Source organism: Musca autumnalis, unplaced genomic scaffold (genome assembly GCF_047663935.1).
Source record: "Musca autumnalis isolate F117 unplaced genomic scaffold, ASM4766393v1 scaffold_1, whole genome shotgun sequence".
NCBI lineage: Eukaryota > Metazoa > Arthropoda > Insecta > Diptera > Muscidae > Musca > Musca autumnalis.
The window spans coordinates 116536040-116557391 of NW_027411644.1; the positions used below are offsets into that span (position 1 = coordinate 116536040).

At 35.9% G+C, this 21352-nt stretch overlaps 1 protein-coding gene across 50 annotated transcripts in view; it reads left to right on the forward strand.

Moving 5' to 3' along the window:
• The window catches only part of GluClalpha (glycine receptor alpha 1), a 230140-nt gene that overhangs the window by 58774 nt on the left and 150014 nt on the right, over positions 1-21352 (forward strand). For 19 of the 50 annotated variants that reach the window (XM_073989521.1, XM_073989274.1, XM_073989452.1 and 16 more), the window contains one exon: positions 13688-13714. The exons of the other annotated variants lie outside the window; for them this stretch is intronic. The gene's annotated coding sequence lies outside the window, so the exon portion shown is untranslated. The remainder of the gene's footprint in view (positions 1-13687; positions 13715-21352) is intronic. 50 annotated transcript variants of the gene reach the window in all.

A 21352-nucleotide genomic window follows, 5' to 3' on the forward strand; every position in this document is an offset into this window, starting at 1 on the left:
CTCACAACATCAGTTTTAAAAAAAAGAGGTGAAAACAGTTTAAAAGCAAAGCCCCCAATTATCAAATTAAAACCACATTCTACCAGACAGTAATATTACACGTATGTATGTATGTATGTATTACACGTGTGTATGTATGAATTTGAAGCATGGGTACTTGCGAAACCGGAGAAAAATTCTTGATGATAAATGAAACAAGAATTTTACCAACCGACAAATATCAATATAATAAAACGTATGGAGTTTCAACGGTTGCCATGGAATGGATAAAAAGATCCATTAAATAAATAAATAAATTGATATTACATATTGAAAACAGTTTAGTACATGGGTTTCTCATTCTGAAAAATGTTGAATATATACATGTGGTGTATCTTCTATTATCCATTTTATACATAGGAAAAAAGATTCAGTTATTTATGGTATAATATTGTACTTTGGTTCTTCAATGAATGAGATATTAGATCACGAAATATTTACATTAGTACAGTATTTCGTTAACAATATTGACATGGTGACGTATGTGTGATATTTGAGTAATTGTAATAAACATACGCCGCAGTTGCTGCAATATTTGTTTTTTATTTTTTATCAATCAATACAGTTTACAACCCCAAACTCTGCAGATTTTTTGTTTTCAAAACAAAACAGCAATTGGTCTCCGAAGAATGTTTATTTTTATTCCACTGTCTTTGAAACAGGTTTTTATTCCCTCAGCATTTATACCAGTGTCGCCCAAGATTTACCATCAATGTTTTAGTATATGTGTATGTATGGGTGAAAAAAACCAACAACCACATGATGTTTTTATTCGCGTACACTGTAAGTTAGAGAGAGAAGCAAATGCAAAAACAACTCAGTGGGCGCCCTCACTATACTTCATCGCAAAGAAGCCCTTCCCTGGGATTTATACTAACGAGGTTATATACACTTTCATTCGGGCAAAATATGCCTCATCGAAATAATGGTTTTAGGCACCAAGTATGTTTGGACGAAATCCGTTTCAGACAATTTGGAGTTTCTTTAGCCATGTCCGTACGTCTGTTTGTCTGGCTGGCTGGAGCGCAAGTTAAATAAAACAAACTTTATAGGGTTGGGAAATTGGGTTTTCGTAGTATTTTGGTCCACTCCTTCCGGTACCTCCACCACAAAAGTTCGAAAATGTTCGGAAAATTTGTGCGCACGATAACTCTTGAAGGGAGTAACCGATTTGGTCCATACTTTGCACATTGTGAAATTTTTACCAGATTGACTCAATCGGTCCACTCCTTCGGGTACCTCCCACACAAAATTTCGGAAAAATTCAGTTAAGGACCTGCTCTCAAATTGCTTTGATTTTTGTTGTAACAACTTGTATTCACTGCTCCTCATGCGACGGTATAAGTTTCATCAGGGGCAAGTCCATACTTCCTGAGAAAATAGTCCGAAAGTTGCAAAAAAAAACCCCTATGACACCGTGTGTTGTGGTTGGAGCGTAAGATAACTTTCGAACGGATTAACCGATGTGGTCCAAAATTTGGCTTTCCTAATATTTTGTCCAAAATTAGTTTAAGTTGGAAGATAAGCCACATTGGTCCACTCCTACTGGTACCTCCCCACAAAATTTGGAAAATGTTCGGAAAAATTGTGCGCACGATAATTCTTGAAGGGAGTAACCATACTATCGTAATTTCTTTACGGGACATAGATCAGGTTCAAATATGGACTATATAGGTCCACTCCTTCGAGTGATTCCCACACAAAATTTGTGAGGAGTGCAGTTTAAGACCTGCTCTCAAATCGTTTAGTATCTTTCTCTAACAACTCGTAATCGCTGCCTCCATTACGACAGTACACGTGTTTTCAGGGAGGTCCATACTTCCTGAGAGAAAAATCGGAAAGGTTTAAAATATCCATATGGCAGCATGTGTAGTGTCTGGAGCGCATGATAACTTTCGAACGGATCAGCCGAATCGGACTTCGAATCCGTTTGGTTTTTGTTGTAACAACTTGTATTCGCTTTCCCCATTACGACGGTACATGTTTTTTTCTTACTTTTGAGATAATGGTTCAAAAGCTCCAAAAAGACTGCCGACACAAACTATACTGGGAAGTACGTAAGATAACGCGAAATTTGGTCCAAACGCTGTGCATCGTATTAAATATACGTCGTAAGTATTGTGTGTTATTTTTTTCTTTAGGTCCGAGGCTGAGGGCGTATCTCTGTCGGCCAAGCCGACTTATACTTTTTTTACTTGTTTTCTATTAAAATATGCACATCTTTCGATTTTGCTGGTTATTAACACTTTCTAAGTGTGTTATGAGCACATCATTGCCGTAATAATTTGATGCTATATCCGACTACCTTGAAAGGCAACAGATATTCTATAGTACAATAGAAAACATTGCGCCTATTCTGGTTAGAATGCAATATCCCAAAAATTCTGTTACACATTGAATTGTTCACCGTTTCCTATAATTGTTTGTTCGTTCGTTCGTCCGTTCACATTCAAGACAATCGGCTATTGACAACCGACGACAAGCGATAGTTGGTACAGGCAATTGTTGCCAAATACTTAAGTGTGTCTTTGAACAGCTTGTTGAGCTACTAATGCCACATCGTTAAGACGATGATTGCAGTCTTTTTTGTTGGTTATTTGTGGTGGTGTGATGTGATGCACATCCATTCCGTCAAATGGCATTGTGATGCGATTTATTGCCCTTTCGCTATTGTCTCCCTATCTCTTGCTCTGTGATGGTGCCACTAACATTCTTGACACAAAATAGTAATTATAATGAAAATATATTTAAAATCTCACACATTGCGTATTAAAAATAAATATAATTCATCAATTTTTCTTTAATGTTCAAGTGTTTTGTTGGCAAATATTTGTGATTTTAATAACACTGGGCAACATTTTTAAGGTAATCTTGTTCAAACAATTTGAACTAAGGATTTTTTTGAAAGTACAGACCCAAACGACAAAATACCCTAGTTGGGCTTTGTTGTGTCAGATCCAACTTTTATGGCCTCATCAAACATGGTTAAATATTGACTTTTTAAAGCAATTCTGGGCTATATCTGTGAAACCTATGCGAATCTTCATATAACCCCTGAAGCAAATTTGTAGATAAGGGCATGATTAAAATATTTGTAGAAATAATGAAAAACCACATTTATTGCCTCAAATTTTATAAAATATGGAAAATTTCCATCATTTGTATACATTTCGCACCATATCTCCAAAACCGTTAATTTTTTCTTTTGGAAAAATATTCACTGGAATGTAATATGTCAATATGGTGAAATCCGAAATGGAGGATAAACTGTTGGTGTGAATTGTGTTTGAAATACGTGTTGTTAAAGATATGATGAAAATACCGCTGAAACAACATGGAGTAAGCATTTTAGAGTTTCAAACTGTTCTGAAGAGTTGCTGAGAACTTTATTTGGAAGGTTTTTGCAACGGGTTACTTGGTTTAGCTCCCAATAGTTTAGCTGATACTGACCAGAATTACTATTATAGGGCTACAATATTGCCAAAGGCAGCAAGGCCAAATTCCTAATCGTTTCTGAGATAAAGGCAAAATAAATGCAAAAAACTGTAGTTTTATGCCGTAAAATCCGAACTGGATCTGACAGGACAAACCCCTACTAGGTTTTTTTTGTAGTTTCAATCTGTACTTTTAAAAAATGCATACTAGAAGTTGTTTCCATTTTAAGTGTTGCATAGTGTAAGTATGAACACTGAGTGTTGTTATCAGTGATGCCAGTTTGCCAATTTATCTTCATTTTGACGAATTTTAGACCAAAAAAGCAGATTTTTACCCCTAAAACGCCGATTTTTAGTTATGGCAACTTTTTCACATACAATTTTTGTTTTGTGTGAATATTAGGGTTATGACTTTTTTACAACCTCATATCCCTGTATCATAGCGTGATGAGTTTTGCCATAAGATTACATAAAATCATAATTATTAGGTGATTCGGTGAAAAAACCTCACGCACAAAATGATTTTAAAATTTGAATTTATATTACATAATTTTTTATGATTTTTTTCCAAGAAAAGTTTCGGACTTTTTTACAGATATTTTTTCACGAGAAAGGTACTTTTTGATCTACATTCGGTAATTTTTGTTGAAAAATATTGAATAGTTTTGTGGCAAATGGACATCTACGAGACATTGTTTTTTAAAAAAGCGTCTTGAGGTGTCCCCTCTATCTCGAAAACGACTGGACGGATCATCACATACTAAGTCCCAATTTACATTGGGCGAGTTTACTTGCGGCAATTGTCATATTGTAGGAGAGGGAGGTGAGGCATATGGTAACCCTTTGCCTCTCAGCACCCTCTCTCACCTACAAACTGACAATTGCCGCAAGTAAACTCGCCTAATGTAAATTGGGACATACTTCTGCTGGCTTAAAAAGTATCTAGTAATCTTGTCTTTAGACGAGGAAATTTGAAAAATATTAATTTAAAAAATTGTGGATTTTTAAATTTCAAACTTTGTTAAAAAATTGTGTAGTTCAAGATTTAGAAAATCTCTTCTTTATAGAAACGATTTCTATGTACTTAATAATAGAGTATAATTGTTACACAAACATTCCAAAAGCGGCAAGTGAGGCTTGGGGTCGTGTTGTACTCAATAAGCCCATAAAAATATATGATGATCGGTACAGTCCTTCTCGACCTATAGTGAACATCGTTTTAGAACATTCCTAGTTTGACTATAATCGTCCGATCGATTTGAAATTTTCACCATAGATATATCTCGATGCCCTGATTATGCAAACTAAAATTTTACCGGCGGTCATAACCGGTTATCCGATTATTTGAACCTAAATTACGGGTAAAAAACCGAATATATAACTGGACCGATATGGGTATCAAAAGAAATGTAATATTTCCAGCTGTATATAAACCGGTTACAATTCTAGAGCAAATTGTGGGTACGCGGGCGAAAGTTTCTTTAAAATTGTAAGTTTTCTTAAGTAGCCGGCCTTCGGCCGGGACTTTCAAACTTTGTCCTATGGACAGGTGCAAAAGTTTCTTTAAAATTTTAAGTTTTCTTATGTAGCCGGCCTTCGGCCGGGGATTGAAGACTTTCTCCTATGGACGGGTTCAAATTTAGGCTACGCGGACAGCAGTTTCTTTAAAATTGTAAGTTTTCTTCCTTAAAATTTTAATAATTACCAAAATTTTTAAGCAAAAAATATAGTAAAAATATACTTTTTTCTCTAACTCCAAAACCGGGTTTAGCATCTTAACAGAAAATAAATCGTTAAAAAAATGTTATTTTAAGCTTTCATTTGATACCCATATTGTTCAGAAAATCCGGTTATATATCCGGTTTTTTACCCGCACTTTCGGTTCAAATAATCGGATAACCGGTTATGACCGCCGGTAAAATTTTATATTTTCGTAATCAGGGCATCGAGCTCTATCTATGGTAAAAATTTCAGATTTATCCGACAGTTATAGCCAAACTAGGAATAAGCCGCCGATTTTTTGACTATTGGAAATACTATTTTGCCGATTTGACGATTTTAGCTCCCGAAAATTGACGATTTTCGACCAAACTTATCTGACATCACTGATGCAAGTTGTTACAAAAGAGAGCAACACGATTTGAGATCAGACCTTAAACTGCACTCTCCACAAATTTTGTATGGGAAATACTCGAAGGAGTAGACCTATATAGTCCATATTCGAACCTGATCTATGTCCCGTAGAGCTATTACGTTACGAAAAGTGTAAACCAAATCGGTTACTCCTTTCAACAATTGTCGTGCGCACAATTTTTCTGAACATTTTTGAAACTTTTGTGGTGGAGGTACCTGAAGGAGTGGACCGATATGGTCTATCTTCGAACATAAACTAAGTTTGGACAAAATATTATGAACGCCAAATTTTAGACCGAATCGGCTGATTTGTTCGGGAGTTATCGTGCGCTCCAACCACTATACATGGTGCCATAGGGGTTTTTTCAACATTTCGGAAGTATGGACTTGCCCCTGATAAAACTTTTACCGACGTATTGGGGCAGCGAATACATGTTGTTACAACAAAAATCAAAGCGATTCGAGAGCAAGTCCTAAACTGAACTTTTCCAAAAACTTGTGTGGGAGGTACCCGAAGGAGTAGACATATAAAGTCCATATTGGAATCTCATCTATGTCTGGTAGAAATTTCACGATGTGCAAAGCATGAACTAAATCGGTTACTCGCTTCAAGAATTATCGTCCGCACATTTTTTCCGAACATTTTCGAACTTTTGTGGGGCAGTTATCTGAAGGAGTGGACCGATATAGCTCGTCTTTAAACTCAAACTAAGTTTGGATAAAATATTACTAACGCCAAATTTTGCACCAAATCGATTCATACGTTCGAGAGTTATCGTGCGCACCAGTCAGACAGACGGACGGACATTTCTTAGTCGACTCCAAATTGTCTGAAACACATTTCGTCCAAACGTACTTAGAGTCTAAAGCCATTATTTTGATGAGGCACATTTTGCCCGTATAAAAGTGTATATACCCTCGTTAGCATAAATGCTGAGGGTATAAAAACAAACGTCTCCGATTTAACATCACTGAAACAATTTGGCAAAACAAAGAAACCACAACACTTTCCAAAATTTTCCATAAAATGTCCGGAAATTCAATCAGCAATTTGTGTAGAACTTTTATAAAAGTCCACATAACTTTTGACCTTTGTAGTTGGTTGGTTGCCATTGGAGTTTATGTGTTTATGTGCAGCTTTGTCTTAGTTGCATCAGTGTTTTGTCCAAACATTTTAAATTAATCTATAACTCAAACCTCTTCTCCCTCCCTCCCTTTCTCCCAACGTCTACAAATCTTCAATTTACTCTTCCTCTACGGGTGGAAACAAAGTAAGCCAACAAAAGCTGGCAAATACGAGAAAATTACATTTTGCAAATCAATTATATCAGTTTCATACTTCCATAGTGTATTCCCGCTCCTCACTTCTACCATCCTTAGTTACCTATTAACACTGGCATTTCATTACTTACTAGTGTGTGCGTGGTTTTAACTTCCTCATCAGTTAAGGGGGGTAGGCAGATTCTAATAATAGGTAGGTTATCTGCTTAACAGTGGTACGTTTGTGTAAATCAAACTTTCAATACCGTATTATATGTCAAATATTATTGTTTGTTGAACCAAAATTTTCACAGTTCGTCACGGAAAATTTTTCTATTATTTTGGGCAAATTTCTTCCAGTAATAATTATAAATTATAATCGAAAACACTTTGCGATACACAGTTTTTAAAGGAAAATTCCACTGTGCATCACTGTGTATTTCTGCATGTTTACGAAATAAAAGATGATGGCTGCCATGACGCCTCTCACAAGCTTTAAATTTAGAGCATCCTTTATTTGGTTTAAACTTTGGCATTTGCTTGAAACAATAAATGCAAATTTCAATATTATTTTTTTTGACGATGCACTTAAAAGGCTTTCGTTTTAACATTTTCAACTTTGCTCTCGTTTTTGTTGTTGCTGCATTTCACAACGACTACCTTGCTCTTTCTCTTGTCTCTTTTATGTGTTTTCATTTGCACACTTTTTATTATCTCTCTCTCTTTGTAAACTTTATTGTCGAGTCCCTAGAGGAAGTCCAAGTGTTATTGACATTTAGGATAAAATACAAATAAGAGCCAACAAATAGCAAAGCGATGGGTAGGCAGAGGGGGATACGTGGTGAAATGAAACCTAATTAATCTCTTTCATTATGAATGAATTGCAACAGCTAGATTTCAGTCAATTGTCACGTGTTGGGGCGTAACGCCAACTGCCGCACACATACACATGCAACCAAAGAATAATGTGCAAAAAAGGTAAATTTGGATGTCATAATGAAGGCTAATACATTTGCAGAATATCTACAAAAACAATTTTCTAGCGTTTCAAGTAATCCGATAACCTCTACTGAAGACAGGGAAATCATTAATACACCACAAACGTGTCAAGAATACAATAATGACACTGAATTCGAAAGAATTACATTCAAAGAAATCTGTAACTCAGTGAAAAATCTCGATAACAAAAAGACCCCTGGGTTTGACTTAATAAGAGGAGATGTTCTTAAGCACCTACCTTACCACGGCATCGCAAAGTTGTATTTTATAATGAATGCTGCTTTCAAACTTAGATACGTCCCCAGTTACTGGAAAGTTGCTGAGATAATAATGATACACAAACCTGCTAAACCCCCAAACGCAATCAACTCATACAGACCAATATCTTTACTACCTCTAATTGGAAAGTTATTTGAAAAATTACTTTGCAAACGCCTTGAAACCATTGTGACTTCAAAGCGAATCATACCGGACCACCAATTTGGATTCCGGAAAAAACACTCAACCGTTGAGCAAGTACACAGAGTTGTTCACACAATAGAAAATGCATTTGAAAACAAGCAGGTATGTACCGCCGTCTTTCTGGACATTTCCCAAGCTTTCGACGGGGTATGGCATAGCGAACTTATTGAAAAAATTAAAACTTTACTACCTCAGAAGTACGTCGACATCTTATCATCTTACCTGGACGATAGATATTTCAGAGTCAGATACGACAATGATTTTACAAAATTATATCCAATAAAATCCGGTGTCCCACAGGGCAGTATTCTGGGACCCCTTCTCTACCTCATATACACCTATGATATGCCTTTACACGATAATTGTTTCATTGGAACTTTCGCGGATGACACGGTGCTAATGTCAACTGGTCGAAATTCCACCGAATCAACAAAAAAACTCCAATCGGCGCTAAATAATGTAGTCCAATGGACCGATAAATGGGGCCTAAAACTAAATAGCAATAAATCCGTTCACGTTGACTTTTCGACAAGGCCGATACAATACAAACCATTGTATATAAATACCAATGAGGTTCCACATGAATCCTCAGCTAAATATTTAGGGATAACCCTAGATTCAAAACTCAGCTGGAAGGAACACATCAACAATAAGCGGGAAGAATTGAATATTAAATACCGCAGTTTAAATTGGCTGTTGGGAAGAAACGCAGTCCTTTCAACCGACAACAAATTAATGATATACAAACAAGCATTAAAACCGGTCTGGCTCTATGGTATTCAGCTCTGGGGCTGTGCTAAAGATAATCATCTGGAAAAAATCCAACGTTTTCAAAATAAAGTTTTAAGAAATTCTGTTAACGCACCATGGTATGTCCGCAATAGCGACTTGCATCGCGACCTGAAAATGAAAACTGTCAAGGAAGAAATATGCCTGCATGCTGAAAAATACTACTCAAGACTTCAAGAACATGAAAATATTGAAGCAACGAAGCTGTTACACACATCAAATCTGCGGAGAAGACTCCGCAGATATAAACCGTATGATTTACTTACCCGATTTGATACTCTAATTATATGATGATAATAAACCTTATTTAACTTATTAACTAATTTTAAGTTGAATACTTTTGTTTTTAATACCTGCACTATATGAACTACTAGTTAGTCACTTTAGTTATTAGAGACTAGTTGTAGTATTAGTTAAGCTGTCTTTGTATAAAAAGCTTAATAAACAAAAAAAAAAAAAAAAAAAAAAAAATAATGAACGACGATTTACGACAATTCAGAGAGAATTGTTTGGAGACACATTAAATGACATGCATGACACGTGTTTATGACATGTCACCTGGAATTATGACTGTTATAAAATATTTTTATTTAAAATCTTTTTGCGTTTGGTTATTTTCTAGTAATAAAACGGTGACAAAATTTTGGAATAGCATGAGCTACTTTAGAGGTACTTTAATAGAGGTGGGGACCCACAGACTTTACTTATTTATCTAAAACGGTCAAATTTCGGAGTTATTGCTATTGCATTAAGGACAATACAAGATGACCTTGCTAAACTATGAGAACTTTAAGTTAGTATAAAATATGTTCCCAGCATATTAAATGTCAGATAGACTTCTTTTCTTTCTTCTCTTCTTTCTTCTTACTATGACCTTTTTTCTAAATGTCAAAATTTCAAAAAAACAGAGATATACACAGAAAAAAAATTGTAGCCATTTGATAAAAAATTAAAGGATCAATAAAAAATGTATCGATCTTCCGGCGATAAAAAAATTTTCATATTGACAAAATTCGATAAAAATATTTGATCACGAAGTAAAAATACAGTTTGATAAACTAAAATTGTAATATTGACTAAAATATAAGTCGATTTTCTTATTTTGAACCGACAAAATACTTCACATATTGACAAAAATATTTATCAAAATATTCCACATTCTGCTCTATAAAAACAAAAAATTATTTTCTTGATTAAAAAAATTTTTGAATGCATCTTTTTTTTCAATCGATGAAAAAATGATCATATTTACAATAATTTTGTAGTTTTTGGTTAAACACAAACCCAAAAGCCACAAAAAAATGCATATACACATTTATAAATGGTGGTGTTTATTTATTTAATCAACAAAAATTACAGATACAAACAACAGATTAAAGAAAGAAAACCGGAATAGAATAATTAATAACTGAAGTAAATAATTATTTAGTGACACAAATAAATTTTAATGAAAGAAAACAAATAAATCACTTTTAAATATAAAGTACTGGGAACATCGCTGAACGTAAGTTTACGCTCACGAAAGTCACAATGCCTTACTCTGGTATACATACAAGCCTTCACCCGATCACAAGTAGATAAACAAACCAAATGCCACAGAAACGCGTCATCCCTCCATGTCGCAAAAATGCTTTGCAATAAACACAGCAACGACACTCACATCTGAAGAAAAAACACAGCACATTGTTGTAGCGCGCTCTCTCTATGCCGTAAAAAAGTATTTTCTCTCGCTCTTGAGAGAGCGAAAGTGATTCGATAGCAGGTCTTAAAGTGAACTTATCCGAAATTTTGTGTGGGAGGTACCGGATGAGTGGACAAATATAGTACATATTTTAACCTGATCTATATCTGGTAGATATATTAGGATGTGTGAAGTATGGACCAGTTCGGTCACTCCCTTCAAGAGTTATCGTGCGCACACTTTTTCCGAACATTTTTGAACTTTTGTGGGGGCGGTACCTGAAGGAGTGGATCGATATGGATTGTCTTCGAATTTAAACTATGTTTGGACAAAATATTACGAAGGCAAAATTTTGGACCGAATCAGCAGATCCCTTCGAGAGTTATCTTGCGCTCCAACCACTACACACGGTGCCATAGGGGCTTTTTGCATCTTTCAGGCTATTTTCTCAGGAAGTATGGACTTGACCCTGATGAAATTTGTACCGGCTTCTCAACCGAAATGCTTCTCCCAAATAACTACATATGCATTGGGGGATTTTCAGATTTTGTGGTCCTTTTTGGACGTATAAACTTGCCAAAAAATATGTACATATATTTGGATTAAAGCTCAAAAGTGTTGCGGAGGAGGTACCCGAAAGAATGCATCGGCATAGTCCATTTTGGAAGCGGATTTTATTTTGGGTGTCATTTTTTTAATAAATATTCATTTCAGTTGTTCTCTGTTTAACTTAGAGGTTTTGGACCACTATGTCATGGACTTGCCCACGAAAAACATAATATCGTTGTAAACAGCCATTTTGTAATTTTCAAAAAATCTTCGAATATATCCTTAACTGCAACAAAAGATAACTGACAAGCAACAAAAATGTTGTGGGAGAGTTACTGTAAGGAGAAGACCGATATGGACCATTTTCAAAGGAATGGATTGACCGTTAAGGAAGTGTGTCTCCAGCCACTACATATGGTGCCATAGGGGGTTTTTACACCCTTCGGGCTGTTTGCTCAATAAGTATGGACTTGTCCCTGAAAAAACTTTTACCATCGAAATTGAGGCAGCGAATGCAGGTTGCTTCAACAAAAATCAAAGTGATTCGATAGCAGGTCATAAAGTGAACTTATCCGAAATTTTGTGTGGGAGGTACCGGATGAGTGGACAAATATAGTACATATTTTAACCTGATCTATATCTGGTAGATATATTAGGATGTGTGAAGTATGGACCAGTTCGGCCACTCCCTTCAAGAGTTATCGTGCGCACACTTTTTCCGAACATTTTTGAACTTTTGTGGGGGCGGTACCTGAAGGAGTGGATCGATATGGATTGTCTTCGAATTTAAACTATGTTTGGACAAAATATTACGAAGGCAAAATTTTGGACCGAATCGGCAGATCCCTTCGAGAGTTATCTTGCGCTCCAACCACTACACACGGTGCCATAGGGGCTGTTTGCATCTTTCAGGCTATTTTCTCAGGAAGTATGGACTTGGCCCTGATGATATTTGTACCGTCGTGTGGAGGGCAGTTAATACAAGTTGTTGCAACAAAAGTCGAAGCGATTCGAGAGCAGGTCCTAATCTGAACTTATCCGAAATTTTGTGTGGGAGGTACCTGAAGGAGAGGACCGAGTGAGTCCATATTCAATCCTCATCTAAGTGTGGTAGAAATTTTACGGTTACTTCCTTCAAGAGTTATCGTGCGCACAAATTTTCCGAACATTTTCGAACTTTTGTGGGGGAGGTACCGGAAGGAGTGGACCGATATAGCCCATCTTCGAACTTAAACTAAGTTTGGGCAAAATATTACCAAAGCCAAATTCTTGACCGAATTGGTTGATCCACTCGAGAGTTATCGTGCGCACCAGCCAAACAGACAGACGGACGGACATTGCTAAATCGACTCCAAATTGTCTGAAACACATTTCGTCCAAACATACTTGGGGTCTTAAACCATTATTTCGATGAGGCACATTTTGCCCGTATGAAAGTGTATATACCCTTTCTAGCCTAAAGGCTGAGGGTATAAAAATTAGACGATCACTAAAAAAATATTTCTGTAAATTTTGTTGATAATATTAAAAGTTTTGGATGGGGATTTGATGGGTGGGCAATAAGTATAAAATTTTAATACAATAAGTTGATTTCAACTGGACATGGGCAAAGTACCGCTATCAAGAATTAAAAAATTAAATTTGATAAAAAATTCTTAATATTTCGTAGAGTATATCTTTTGATTGCCACCTTGGCTTTTAATTTCCGTTAATTGGACATCTCTTCCGAAGCGAAACCTTCTGAGATATATCGGTTCAGATTTTATGTAGCCCCCATATATATTTTTTCCCGATTTTGCTACAACTCGTTCAATTTTAATCGAATTGTCTTCCAATTTAGTATGTGTTATCTTTAGGCCCCTGAGTAGTTTCGCCGATTTTCGTTTCAGTTTTGGATATATCACCCATATATGTATATCTTCCCTCTATTTTGCTATAATTCGCTCAATTTTTGATGAACAGCCTTCAAGTTTAAGATGGGATGTTTCCTCAGGCCCGGTTCAGTTTTACCGGTGACCTAGTTTATGAATGTTTGCATAAGTACTTATGAAGGCACAGGAATGAAAAATATCGACTTTGGTCCATATCGATTCAGGTTTAAATATGGCATCCATATATAATTTCGACCGATGTCACTCAATTACGAGTAATTACGTCACATTTTCGTAATTTAATCAATATCTCACATACATTGCGTGTTCAGTGCATCAAATACATAAAATCGGGGAAAGATATATATGGGGGCTATATTTCATTGTTTTATTTTATTATTATATATTTTATTGTTATTACTTGTAATAAATAAAATAACTCAAAATAGTGTTATTTATTGTACTTACAGGTAATTAAAAACCAGTATCTACATAACGTAAGTAAAAACCATTTAAAATAATTTAAAAATTTCTAAAAAAATATCCACATGAGCAGAATAATCCACTAAATAAGTAGAAGGCTTAAAAATAATGAGTTATTTTTTAATTTTACATTATACTTTATACTGATGCCAATTGCTGTTTAAAGATTGTAAAAATTGTTTTTTTTTTTTTTTTTCTAAACAACTAATCCTAAATAAGTTACGTCTTAAGGGCGTATTCAATAATTTAAGCTGATTAAGTGATAAAATCAAAAGAAACAACAACAACACCACAATGCTCCATATACACTCAACTCATAAGTATGTAAATCCCTCTTAATGCACTCCTTCAAATAGAGTACCACCATAACTTTTAATTTAGAAACCACATATTTTGAGTCGCAAAATAAAAGAGAACATCCACTTCATCAAGTTATTATTTATTGAATTCATCCGCTTAGAAATACTTCAGTGGTATTTTATTTTACGTACCGACTGATTATGAAAAGAGGCCTAGCTAGAACAGAATGTCAAAGTGTGTGTGACATAAGTAGAGCGGAATATTCCATTTGATGGAATTAACGGAATATGTGTGCATCCTGTTTTCAATTTTTGTCCTATGACAGATCGTCACTCACAATCACTAAAAGGAAGGAAACTGCATTGGCTTATTTAGTAAACTTTTAACTTCATATGAGAGTGCACGGAAACATACATACATATGTACATACATCGGTGTGTAATCTCTATATCCGTTATTGGATGTGTATGTATTTATGATTGTCAGATACATACAGTTGTACATTAATACATGTGAAGAGCATCATATACTTTGTAAAAAACAAATACTTATGGCCCATACCCGCTCTCTTATTTTCATTATAATTTCTCGCCGGAAAGAAAAGTCATTAGGTTGATTAACTAATCGAATCAGACTAAGGAACTCTCAAACCTGAGTTAATTTAGAAATTGTAATACAAATATATACTGAATGATAATGAAAGCACAGAATGAGGTATGACCGGAAAACAGCAAGGGGTGTTATTTCAAAATAGAAAGCCATATCCTCATGGGTGGTAGAAAGAGAACTTTGTTGATATAGCCCACTCCGGGATAAAAAAAAACATTTCCCAGGAACACCACGGTCTCTTGAAGCAACTTTAAATGGAAGGTGCTTACGCCTTGGAAGTTTTTGCAGATTCTGAAACTACAATGTTTTTAGAAGAGAAAAACAAAAAAATTGCCTGAGTGCTTTTTGATAGAGCGCGATTCAAGTTGACATTTTTAGGGTTTTTTTAGGTTTTCACGATTTTGCTTGAAAATCGCAAGTCCTATCGAAATGGGAGTAAAAAAAATGTAGCTATGAAAATTCTCTACAAGATTGACCTTTATGATAATTTCGTAGGTTTTGGCGTCATTGAGATATAGAAGTTCAATTTGGGACAATGCAAACACTTTATCGCTACCTTATAAAACAATGTCATACATTTTTTGGTTTGGGTTTTTACAATTTGCTTGAATATGGTAAGTCTTATCGAAATGGGACTAGAGAGAATCTTTTAGCTGTGGAAATTTTCTACATGATTGGGTTTAGTAATTTTTTCCTAGGTTGTACCATTTTCGAGACATACAAGTTTAAGTTGGGAAATTGCAGTCATGACATTTTTTATAAAGAGGCGATACAGTCAATGCATTGTCCCAATTTGAACTTCTACATCTCAATAACGGTAAAACCTACGAAATTATTATAAAGGTCAATCATGTAGAGAATTTTTTATAGCTATTACATTTTCTTTTGTCCTATTTCGATAGAACTAGCGGTTTCCAAGCAAAGTCGTGAAAACCTAAAACACCCCTAAAGACGTCAACTTGAATCGCGATTTATTCAAAAAGCTGTCCGGCGATTTTTTTTCTTTTTTGATTGTTCTCCTCTATGAACATTGTAGTTTCACAACTTCCCAGGTGTAAGTACCTTCCATTTAAAGTTGCTTCAAGAGCACCGTGACAACCATTAAAAGGCAAGGGAGACTTCTTCCACATTAATGATTGCAGCCAGATTATTTAGCTCAATTATATGGGATCTCTCCGAAGATGAGCAATAACGGTCCACTCCATCAGATACCTCCCCACAAAAATTCAAAACTTTTCGTTAAAATGGTTAGCACGATAACCCTTGAAGGAAATAACCGACTTAGTCGAACCTTTCGTTCTCGTCATATTTTGTCCAAGCTCAAAAATTGGTGATATCCGTCCACTCTTTAAGGTACCCCTCACAAAATGTCAACATTTTTATTTTAATATACTTGAAAATCCATGCCCATAGTTCAGAAGTTCTAAATTATACGGTGACCAACTGAAATGACTGCTGGGCGCAATATTTATTGGTAGTAATGACTCCCAAAATAAGATGGTAAAACAAGAAATGATCATATTGTGATAGACGTAAAACCCTCTTCTAGTGCGGTAGATTCGGACCATTTTCTTGTAGCAAACAATGTACACACTCGTCTTAATGTTGCGGGAACAGTGCGATCTAACACAGCACGATGGGGTCAATGGCAGGTTTTTGAGGCAAAAAGTCATTTTTCAAGTCAGTGATTGAAATCAAATAATAACGGAATTATATTCTTAACACTTTCAAACCTCCAAAACCAAAAAATTACAATCTGACAACGGTCCGCGGTGACAATGCCAAGCTGCCAAAGATGTCATAATTTGCATTCCGTTTATTTCTGACATTCAGTCATAATTAAACAACTTAAGTATTTTGGCGCCAAAACCTGATCTGTTGATATTAAATATTTTTTCAAAATACGGGTAATAGTATGTATGTAAATTAAGATTATTATTAAAAATGTAAATGTAATATTAGATGTGGTCAATAATTTGTGGTGTCAGTAAGTGATGTTTTTTGATGTAGTCTGTGGTATCGTCCATGTGTTCTTTGGAGTAGAACTTTCGGTATCGGGGTGTATTCTCGTAAAAATATGTATCTGGTGAAAGGTGACAATGCCGGCTAACAGATTTTGAAAAGAAATTTTGCGTATACTTGCGAATTTCCAGATTTCATAAAACTTAAAAATTGTCAAAAGACAACTTCGTGACGGGAGTTAAAAAATAAGTTTATAACATTTGTGCACGCCTTAACCAAAAATGGATAAAAATTGGAGGTCAAAAAATCGTGTATTACAATTCGAAAGCTCATGGTTAGCTAGCGACACAGATTTACGCTAGAACAAGGTAATGATACAAAGAAGAGAGGGCACCCTAATGTGGATTATAGTGAAGGAAGAAAACTCGCTTCGGAAGTCTCCTATGAACACGGCCACAATACCAAACACTTGATTCATGCCGCATCTGTTTCGGCCAATTTGTCAAAAGAAAAGTATGTAAACTATGTTCTGACGGAAGTTCGGTATCAACCAAATAAAATGAGAAAACAATTAACTTCGACAGAGAAAATTTATGAACGATATATCAAAATCTGAACCGATTTCAATATGATGTCTCAATAATGTTTTCTAGATTCCGTCAGACACTTTAAATTTCATCACAATTGGACATATATAGCGTGATTGCTGCACGAAATAACTAAAATCGGATGAAAATATATATGGAAGGTATATCCAAATCTGAACCTATTTCGATATAATTTGGCATACTTTTTTCTACACCTCATTCCGTCGCACATTTTAAATTTCATCGAAATTGGACAGAATTTGGGTGTTTGTTGCACCAAATACCTCAAATCGGGCGAAAATATATATGGGAGCTATATCCAAATCTGAACCGATTTTAATATAATTTGGCAAACATATTTCTAGACCGAATCCTGTCAAACGTTTCAAATTTCATCGAAATTGGACAGAAATTGCGTGTTTGTTGCACCATATACCTCAAATCGGGCGAAAATATATATGGGAGATATATCCAAATCTGAACCGATTTCAAAGTAACTTGGCAAACTTATTTCCAGTCCTAATTCCGCCGCATATTCCAAATATCATCATAATTGGACAGAATTTTCGTATTTGGTCCATCAATTACTCGAAATCGGGCGAACATATATATGAGAGCTATATCTATATATAAACCGATATCAACCAAATTTGGCAGATTGGTTTCTAGGCCGATTATAAACATCTGCCCGAAATTTTGAAGGTCTAGCTTGCCCCTGTGATTTTTTGCCTCAAAAACCTGTCATCGGCCCCATCGTGCACAGGAGGGAGGCTGGCCTACATGCTGTAAGGCACTCCTTGTAACGAAAATGTGGAAGCGCAGTGACAAAGAATAGCCCACTTTCTTCAAAGAGCCGCATAATCTATACTTGGGTAGCAAAAACCACCACCTAAAAATCCTTGGTACGATAAGGAGTGGTGTAAGGCTACTGAAGAGAGGAACGCGGCATACAGAGCAATCCTGCATTCAGTAGGAACATGAAGCGTCAAGGAAAAATTTCGGAAAGAGAGGAAAATCCTATTTTCAGTAAAAAGATGAAAGAGCAAGAAAAACGTGACCGTGAGAAACTCGAAATGTTCAGGAGTCCGAATAAAGTCCGAACATTTTAGCAGAGTGTAAAAAACCAGACTGAAGGATATGGTGCAGGCACTTTCTCCTCCGTCATATAAACTAATGTGCGATATTACGTATACGCAAACGTATGGTCAATAAAATAATTAGGTTATACCAATACGATTTTAGACTGGGCAAATCAAAACTTCACACTGCGCCAAGTACTAGAAAAGACCCACGAAAAACAGATCGACATTTACAACTATAAGACGGCCTTCGACATCCCATCAACATAAGTAAGATTATGCAGGATGACATTGGCTGACACAAGATCAGCAGTCAAAATAGGAAAGAACCTCTCCAAGCCTTTAAATACAAAACAAACTTTCAGACAAGGTGACAGTCCACCGTGTAACCTATTTAACATCCTATTGGAAAAGGTCATACGATATGTGAATGCATATACGGCAGAGATAACAAATAAAAAAGTATCAGTCAGTTGTGCCGACAGAGATATACCCTCAGCCTCGGGCATAAAGAAAAGAACCAAACACAATACTTCTGACGGAGTATTTTGAATTTTTGTGTCACTTTCTGAGAAAGTATGAACTGGTCCCGGCAAAAAATAGTACGGCATACACCACATGTTGCCACAAATTTAAAACGATCCCAGACGATTCCTTTATCTGCACTCTTTCCAAACTTTGTGTTGATGTTACACGAAAGGGAGATGAACTGTTAAACGCCATTTTTTTTCCAAAATTTGAAATAATATGAAGTGCAAAGTTTGGACCAACTACAAACTCCCTGCGAGAGCTACCTTGCGGATTTGCCAATTTAGTTGGTGCCTTCAAGGTTTCATGGAGCTTTTGGGCCATTATCTCAGGAAGTATGAGCAAGTAAGACTTGCCCCCGAAAAAATGTACCATCATAAAGGAGGGCGTAATACAAAATTTTCAAAACGATCCGAGAGTAGCTCTTAAACTTCATCTTTTCCTATTTTTTTTTTTTTTGTGAGGTAACCGAAGGAGTGGACCAATATTTCTTCTTTTAACAATATATCCAAAACAAGTGAGCCAAGGCTATAGTCGGGTCGGGGCCGACTATGTGATACCCTACACCACTACCCCTGTTCATAAGCTTTTGACTAATAAAATTCAAAATATTAAAATTGGGATAGCTTAGCGCCTTTGCTCTGAATAAAACGCATTTAAGTGCATCGACAGTACAACCCAAATAAAAAATGGAAAAGTGGGATGTATGCCAACCATCAATAGGCTTCTTTCTGTGTTAGACCCCCATCAACCCCCAAAATTTCGTGAGGATCCGATGAAAATTTCGTAGTGTAATTGCACAAAAATGGAAAAAGGGATGCATTACCGACTATTGCGAAATCTCTGTTGTTTGACCACCTATGACAACCTACTTCACATCGTTGTAAAGGTGATATTTTCTACTTTCCTTGCCAGGTTTTGCTTTCGATATACCTCCTACAGAAGGGAGATATTAACTTTGAAATAAAACGTTGGCCTTTTTCCAAATATTTTTGTTTGTCACATTCCGACCCCTGAATAATATCCGACCATTATCAAAAATCAAAAGGTTTTTTCCTCTGTTGGACCCCCAATAATACCCAAAATTTCGTGACGATCCAATTAAAATTGCGACCTGTAGCGTGATTTCCAAAAAAGTGGAAAAATGGGATGTATTGCCGACTATTGTGATATCTCCGTTATTAGGATACCTACGCCAACCTGCTTTACATCATTGTAATGATGGGATTTTTTACTTTCATTGTCAGACTTTGCTTTTGGAAGGTCCGGAACCAAAGCTGTGATATTCGTCATTATTATTAAAATCGCAAAAAGGAAAAGTTGTGTTCTATTAGCGGCTTTTGCGATATCATCGTTGTTTGACCACCTACGACAACCTACGTAACATCGTTGCAAAGGTGATATTTTCTACTTTCACCAGCAGGTATAGAAGCTGAGATATTCGCTTTGGAAAAAAACGTTGTCTTTTTCTCCAAATAAGTTTTTTGCCCATTACGACCCCTAAATATTATCCGACCATCACCAAAATCAATAGGCTTCTTTCTCTGTTGGATCCCCATTAGCCCCCAAAATTTCGTGACGATCCGATTAAAATTGCGACCTGTAGCGTGATTACAAAAAAATGTAAAAATGGGATGTATTGCCGACTATTGTGATATCTGCGTTATGTGGCCACCTACGCCAACCTACTTTGCATCACTGTAAAGATGGGATTTTCTACTTTCACAGCCAGGCTTTGCTTTTGGAAGATCCTCAACCGAAGCTGTGATATTCGTCATTATTATTAAAATCGCAAAAATAAAAAGTTGGGTTCTATTAGCGGCTATTGCGATATATTCGTTGTTTGATCATCTACGAGAACTGACTTTACATCATTAGAAAGGCGATATTTTCTACTTTCATGTCCAGGTTCTGCTTTTGGTATACCCCATATTGAAGCTGAGATATTCGCTTTGGAAAAAAACGTTGTCTTTTTCTCCAAATAAGTTTTTTGCCCATTACGACCCCTAAATATTATCCGACAATCACCAAAATCAATAGGCTTCTTCATCTGTGTGACCCTCATTAACCCTCAAAATTTCGTGACGATCTGATCAAAATTGAGACCTGTAGCGTGATTTCCAAAAAAGTGGAAAAATGGGATGTATTACCTACTATTGCGATATGTCCGTTATTTGGTCACCTACGCCGACCTAGTTTACATCATTGTAAAGGTGGGATCTCCTACTTTCACATTCAGGCTTTGCTTTTGGAAAGTCCCCAACCAAAGCTGTGATATTCGTCATTATAATTAAAATTGCAAAAATGAAAATTTGGGTTTTATTTGCGACTATTGTGATATCTTCGTTGTTTGATCACCTACGAGAACCTACTTTATATCATTAGAAAGGCGATATTTTCTACTTTTACTGTCAGGTTTTGGTTTTGGTATACCCCGTATAGAAGCTGAGATATTCGCTTTGGAAAAAAACGTTGTCTTTTTATCCACATAAGTTTTTTGCCCATTCCGACCCCTAAATATTATCCGACCATCACCAAAATCAACAGGCTTCTTCCCCTCCGGGGCCCCCATCAACATCCAAAATTT